The sequence below is a fragment of the Littorina saxatilis genome, linkage group LG3, assembly GCF_037325665.1.
Source record: "Littorina saxatilis isolate snail1 linkage group LG3, US_GU_Lsax_2.0, whole genome shotgun sequence".
NCBI lineage: Eukaryota > Metazoa > Mollusca > Gastropoda > Littorinimorpha > Littorinidae > Littorina > Littorina saxatilis.
The window spans coordinates 9,279,142-9,286,272 of NC_090247.1; the positions used below are offsets into that span (position 1 = coordinate 9,279,142).

At 39.5% G+C, this 7,131-nt stretch overlaps 1 protein-coding gene across 1 annotated transcript in view; it reads right to left on the bottom strand.

Moving 5' to 3' along the window:
• Positions 1–1,272, bottom strand: part of LOC138961551 (uncharacterized) — a 41,737-nt gene extending 40,465 nt beyond the window's left edge. Inside the window, exons 1-2 of the transcript XR_011454221.1 lie at positions 1,203–1,272; positions 902–964 (exon numbers count right to left, since the gene is read on the bottom strand). The gene's annotated coding sequence lies outside the window, so the exon portion shown is untranslated. The remainder of the gene's footprint in view (positions 1–901; positions 965–1,202) is intronic.
• Positions 1,273–7,131: the final 5,859 nt, after the last annotated feature.

Here is a 7,131-nt window from a genome sequence, read left to right on the forward strand (position 1 = left end):
GGTACGAATTTCGTCTGCTGTAAATGCAGCCTTTTATTCCCTATCAAAAGCAAAAAATCCGATTTCTGAAGTGGCTCTGTATCTGAAATCCCTTAAATAATTATAAAGAACAATATCACAAAGTATGATGTTTGTTGCAAGATGTGAATGATTCATGAGTGCGTCTGCAACATACGAGCCCCACTATAATGCAAGGTGTCTCTTTCATAAGAAACTGGTGGCCACTATTGTGTTTGGCCAAGGAATAAAAGCATTACATGCCCCCAGAAGGCGGACATTTTGTATTGCAGGTTTGTCATAAACTGCATGTGGTTTCTCGGAATACAATTTATTGTACCAAACCCGTATATATATTCATACACCACGTGACACGTACAGTTTTTAAATGTGACGCATTTTCAATATGGTGTAATCATTTTACTAAATTAACAACACGAACAAAATATTAGCATCAGACGATATTTGACTGTTACATAACGTTTTGTAGTTTGTATTTAAATGAAACCAAATCAAATCAAATCAAATCAAATTTTATTTTACGAGGGTTGTGGCATTAGCCATACAAACGAGCTTTCTTTCAACCAGCCCTCGACCCAAAGAGGGACTACTCTTATCATATGTATAAACGTGAATTCAATTTTTGTTTTTAAAGAAGAAAGAAAAACAGGGGGAAAACAGAATTCACAGGACTCTGTACACATTACAGGCTTTATACGAATTCTGAAATCATGTACAGAAGTGGGAATTTACTGAACATACATGTTTGAACAAAATGGGAATGTGTTATCAAAACTGATTTTTATATGATGAAACACTGATGCTATTGACAAATATGATCAATATGAAAATAAATCAAAAACAAACCAAGCATAAACATTCAATCATTTCATGACACACTCACCTTTTGGTTCTTGCAAGGACGAGTGGTTCAATTAGGAAGTGTGAAGCATGCACGCTTAGAGACCTGGAAAAACAATTATGGGTGCATCAGTGTATGTCGTCAGCAGGTAGACAGTAAAAATAGACGCAGTTTATAGTCTGTATACGAAAAGGTGATTTCAAATGTAAAGTCATATGATAATATCACAAGATAAGAGATAACAAGAGATAACAAGAATTCGCTCCGTTAAAATTTCTAAACGATTTCCGCCTTGTTTGCTTCAAAATTCCATAAAGATACGAGAGATGTACGAGAGACTTACTTCCTAGCTGCATCAAGAGCAATAATGTTGTGATTAAATGTCATGCACTGTTGCACACCTTGTCAGATCCGTGGGTGACTAGACTGGCTGCAATGCGTTTTATCACAAACATGGTAGAACGTAAAAATAGACGTTCACCATTGCGACAATGGAGACACAAATCAACCACTCTTTCCCTAGGATCTCTTGTTATTATTTGATACTGGATGCAACGTTAAAAAAATAAGTGATCAAGAATGAAAATCAAAATGAAATGTTAACCAGGTATGTATGCTTAGGCAAAAAAAAAAAATTGTCTGTTTCTGGTCACCCGACCGACCCTAAATTTCGGCGCCGACCCTAAACTTTTTTTTCCAAACTCAAATTTTTTTTATTTATTTTTTGGTGGTAAAGGACAGGGTGAGAAAATGAACAACAAAAACGTGTGAAAACGAAAGTCTGCTGACGATTTGTAAATGTGTTGAGTGTCTTGTCTCTATGTATAGTGAATCCAGTCTCTTTGCGCGATTTTTGAGTCACTTGAGAAAAAGTGACTCTATGTAATCGGTCAGTGTTAGTCTGTCCGGCCGGCCGTCCGGCCGGCCGGCCGTCCGTAGACACCACCTTAACGTTGGACTTTTCTCGGAAACTATCAAAGCGATCGGGCTCATATTTTGTTTAGTCGTGACCTCCAATGACCTCTACACTTTAACGATGGTTTCGTTGACCTTTGACCTTTTTCAAGGTCACAGGTCAGCGTCAAAGGAAAAATTAGACATTTTATATCTTTTCTCGGAAACTATCAAAGCGATCGGGCTCATATTTTGTTTAGTCGTGACCTCCAATGACCTCTACACTTTAACGATGGTTTCGTTGACCTTTGACCTTTTTCAAGGTCACAGGTCAGCGTCAAAGGAAAAATTAGACATTTTATATCTTTGACAAAGTTCATCGGATGTGATTGAAACTTTGTAGGATTATTCTTTACATCAAAGTATTTACATCTGTAGCCTTTTACGAACGTTATCAGAAAAACAAGGGAGATAACTAGCCTTTTCTGTTCGGCAACACACAACTTAACGTTGGGCTTTTCTCGGAAACTATAAAAGTGACCGGGCTCAAATTTTATGTGAACGTGACTCATTGTGTTGTGAATAGCAATTTCTTCCTGTCCATCTGATGCCTCATATAATATTCAGAACTGCGAAAGTGACTCGATCGAGCGTTTGCTCTTCTTGTTAAAGTTAGTTTTATTGGTCTACATGGGGTGTAAAAAAAAAAAAAAAAAAAGAATCCCTACCTACCGACCCTATTTTTTTTTAGCCATGTTACCAGAAACAGACAAATTTTTTTTTTTGCCTTATCAAGTCTTCACAAACAATGCATGAAAGGCTGCAGCAAGGCAAACGGGCATACATTTCTCACAAGAAAAAGTGCTGGTTTTTGTCGGAACATCTTTCATTCTGTTCTGAGTAGTGTTGCTGAAGACTTGCTTAAAATGCCTACATACATGTGTGTGTGTGTGTGTGTGTGTGTGTGTGTGTGTGTGTGTGTGTGTGTGTGTGTGTTTGCAAGGGTGTGTGTGTGTCCGTATGTGCGTATTTTGTGTGTATGAGATTTGTGTGAGTCAATGTGTATGTGTGTGTGTGTGTGTGTGTGAGAGAGAGAGAGAGAGAGAGAGAGAGAGAGAGAAAGAGAGAGAGAGAGAGCGAGCGGATGTGTCCTTCGCGGGGGGTATGCAGTGCCTTGGCATTGCACTTCTACTTAATTATTTGGTTTTTCATTAATTTAGTTCATGCAAAAAAATGTAACAGCTCACATAACATGCTGACCAAATATTACAATTGGCCAAAACAACTAAACACTAAACAGCCTTGGAAAGGTGTAACAAATATACAATAACTTATTTGGTTTCTCTGAATACAATTTACTATACGATACCCGTTTACTTATACGCGCAATGATAGTTTTAAAACTTAACTTCCTTTCAGGTTCGTTTAATTACTATACCAAATCAACAGTATCAAACAGTATGAGCGTAAACATTGAACCATTTTGTAACTTAAGTGTTCAGTATTTAAAACACACCAAAAATGAACACTTCATCATATCACGACACACTCACCCTCTGCTCCTTGCAACGGTTCGATGAGGAAGTGTGGCATATGCGCCCCGATAGCCTATACACACAAAAAAACAATTAAGGGTGCATGTGTGTCGTCACAAAGCAGGTAGCCAATCTAGTAATCAATCAATCAATCAATGAGGCTTATATCGCGCATATTCCGTGGGTACAGTTCTAGGCGCTCTGCAGTGATGCCGTGTGAGATGAAATTTTATACGGCCAGTAATTGCAGCCATTTCGGCGCATAATTACCTTTCACGGCCTATTATTCCAAGTCACACGGGTATAGGTAGACAATTATTAACTGTGCCTAAGCAATTTTGCCAGGAAAGACCCTTTTGTCAATCGTGGGATCTTTAACGTGCACACCCAATGTAGTGTACAAGGGGGGGGGGGGGGGGGGGGGGTTCGGACACCGAAGAGAGTCTGCACACAAAGTTGACTGAAAATAAATTTCCGCCGAACCTGGGATCGAACTCACGCTGACAGCGGCCAACTGAATACAAATCCAGCGCGCTTCCAACTGAGCTATATCCCCGCCCGTAAGTCTAGACGCAATTCATATCCATAACAGGAAGAAGAGATTTCGCAGGTGACGATATGATTTATTTTGTTGGGAATAAAAACAGAAATTGACAAAAATATATAAAGTAAAAAGATGTTTTCCATAATTAATCGCTAAGAAATTATCGAAAAATTCCAAGCCAGTTTGATGATTTACTGGGTTTTTTAATGTGTGTTCAAATCACCCGGCACAAAGAACGCCTTTTAAAAACCTGAGATGTGCTGTAAAACACACACACACACACACACACACACACACACACACACACACACACACACATACACACACATACACACACACACACATACACATACATACACACACACACACACATTATTCACACACACACACACATATACACACACACACACACATACACACACACACATACACATACATACACACACACACACACCACACACACCACACACACACACACACACACACACACACACACACACACACACACACACACACACACCGTGCGCTACGGAGTGTGTCTTCAATACACCGTTAGTCTATATGCATGCCTGTTTACTTATTTAACTGGGCGCTTCAGTCTGCCTTTTACGCATCGGTTTCTTTTTGATCAGGTTACGTTCAAGTTAGCTGGAGTTAAAATTAGTATCTGCACTGATTGGCTACAGAGAGCATTACGTAATGCTGAGTCACTGAAACCGTGCCAAGTTCCTCAGAAATTACCTTCTACCAGACGTTCATTATTAGACTGTGTAAGAATAGATGATAGACTTGTGCTTCTACAGATCAAACATATCTTGTTGTTCTAACATAACAACTCTGAAAAGATATATCAAACAGAAACACAGTCATGTTTTGCAGGCTACTTTACTGGTTGGATTAGGAGTGCACGTTGTTGTTGTTGTTTTGTATTTTATAGTTTTGTTTTACCTCTACATAAAATGTGTGGGGGTGAAGTGAGTCGCGACTGCCGCCGACGATGCAACTTTGAACCGCTATCAAAACTATATCAGGGGCGGATCTGGGGGGGGTTACACGGGTTACGTAACCCCCCCCCCACCCCCCAAAAAAAGAGGTAATTTATTGGCTCAGGATGCACCAGATAGCTCTAATTTGCTTCTTTGGATAAAAAAAAATTCCGGGGGGGCATGCCCCCGGACCCCCCTAGAGGCTTAGGCACCTTCGGCGCCGTCAACTTGTACCTTCGCAGTCATTTTGTAACCCCCCCCCCCCCCTCCAAAGTGAATTGATCCGCCCTTGTATATACATGCATAAAAAGAAACAAAGGGAAAATAGAGCATATTTTCAACAAAATGAAAACATTCGTGCAGGGCATCAATAAGTTTATATTTTGATAAATGAAAAAAGCAATCCACCGGATCAGTAGGCCCCTACTATTTTCCCTGCATCGTTAGGGAGATAATGCGCGCCCTTGAACTTTTCTCTCCAGGAACATGGACCGCTTTCTTACGATAAAAAAAAAATCGTCATCTCCGGGATGGACGGAGAAGAAACATTCTGGAAAGACAGTTGAAATCCCGGAGATAAACTATCGAGACAGGCAAACAAATTTCTACTGCTGTCAAAGACGCTTTTATATTTTAAGCAATAACGTCACGGAGCTATTCTGAGTTTCGTGGTGAGCGGGAACGCTCATTCATCGATCATGTCATAATAATAGTAGGCTGGGAAGCGTTTGGATGTGTGCGAAGTAATTGCTATAAAATTTATTTTAGGTGCAGTTGATTCATTTCAGTGTGCCTGCACACATCTAATCGAGTTGGCCGGGAAAAAAACCATGCGATGAGTCCGAAATATCGTACATTTTATTTTAGTTTTCGGAGGGACAGTTTTTCACAAGCTACCCAAGGAAACTATTCAATAACATCACACATAGCTTAATCAGCATGGCGTAAGCAGTTTATTGGTCTCATCTATGTATAGATATATTTGTTTGTTTCCCAGGGGCGCATTTCACTGCTCGCATTATAATGATTGTTAGGCGATTGCAGATTCAGTCTTTGCCTATGTGCCTTGTGAAATTATGTCCATTGAGAACAACGTGGATCGTGCATGTGACTGTTAGGTAATAAGTTTTTTTCCATGTTCAGCTTCACCTACTTACGTTGCGTTTATTTATTAATCTGTGCATTTGTTAGTGGATACGTACATGTATTTCTTTCAAGGTTACCTAACATTATATCAGTGCAATAGGACAAGCAATCATTCAGCTCAGAAGGCCAAACACTGTTATTGCACCATTGCACCATAGCACGCTTTTCTGTACCTCTCTTCGTTTTAACTTTCTGAGCGTGTTTTTAATCCAAACATACCATATCTATATGTTTTTTGGAATCAGGAATCCACAAGGACTAAGATGAAATTGTTTTTACATCGATTTCGGAAATTTAATTTTGATCATAATTTTTATATTTTTAATTTTCAGAGCTTGTTTTTAATCCCAATATACATATTTATATGTTTTTGGAATCAGAAAATGATGAAAAATAAGATGAACGTAATTTTGAATCGTTTTATAAAAAAACCATTTATTACAATTTTCAGATTTTTAATGACCAAAGTCATTAATTAATTTTTAAGCCTCCAAGCTGAAATGCAATACCATAGTCCGGCCTTCGTCGAAGATTGCCTGGCCAACATTTTGATCAATTTTATTGAAAAATGAGGGTGTGACAGTGCCGCCTCAACTTTTACAAAAAGCCGGATATGACGTCATCAAAGACATTTATCAAAGAAATGAAAAAACCATCTGAGGATATCATGCCCAGGAACTCTCATGTAAAATTTCATAAAGATCGGTTTAGTAGTTTACTCTGAATCGCTCTACACACACACACACACACACACACACACACACACACACACACACACACAGACACACACACACACACACACACATGCAAACACTCACACACACACACACACACACACGCACACACACACACACACACACACACACACACACGCATACACCACGACCCTCGTCTCGATTCCCCCTCTATGTTAAAACATTTAGTCAAAACTTGACTAAATGTAAAGATGGGTTCCTGTCTTCAGGACCGCCATTTCTGTCTATCTGTCTGCCATTCTGTCCGTCTGTCTTTCTGTCTGTTTCTCTGTCTGTCTGTCTCACTGTCCGTCTGTCAGTCTGTCTATCTTTCTGCACAAAGAACTAGTTAAAAGTTCTATTGGGACCCTCTCTGTCTTTCGATTACCGTGTGCGTGTTTGTGTTCATGTGTTCTTGGCGCTCGTCGCGCGT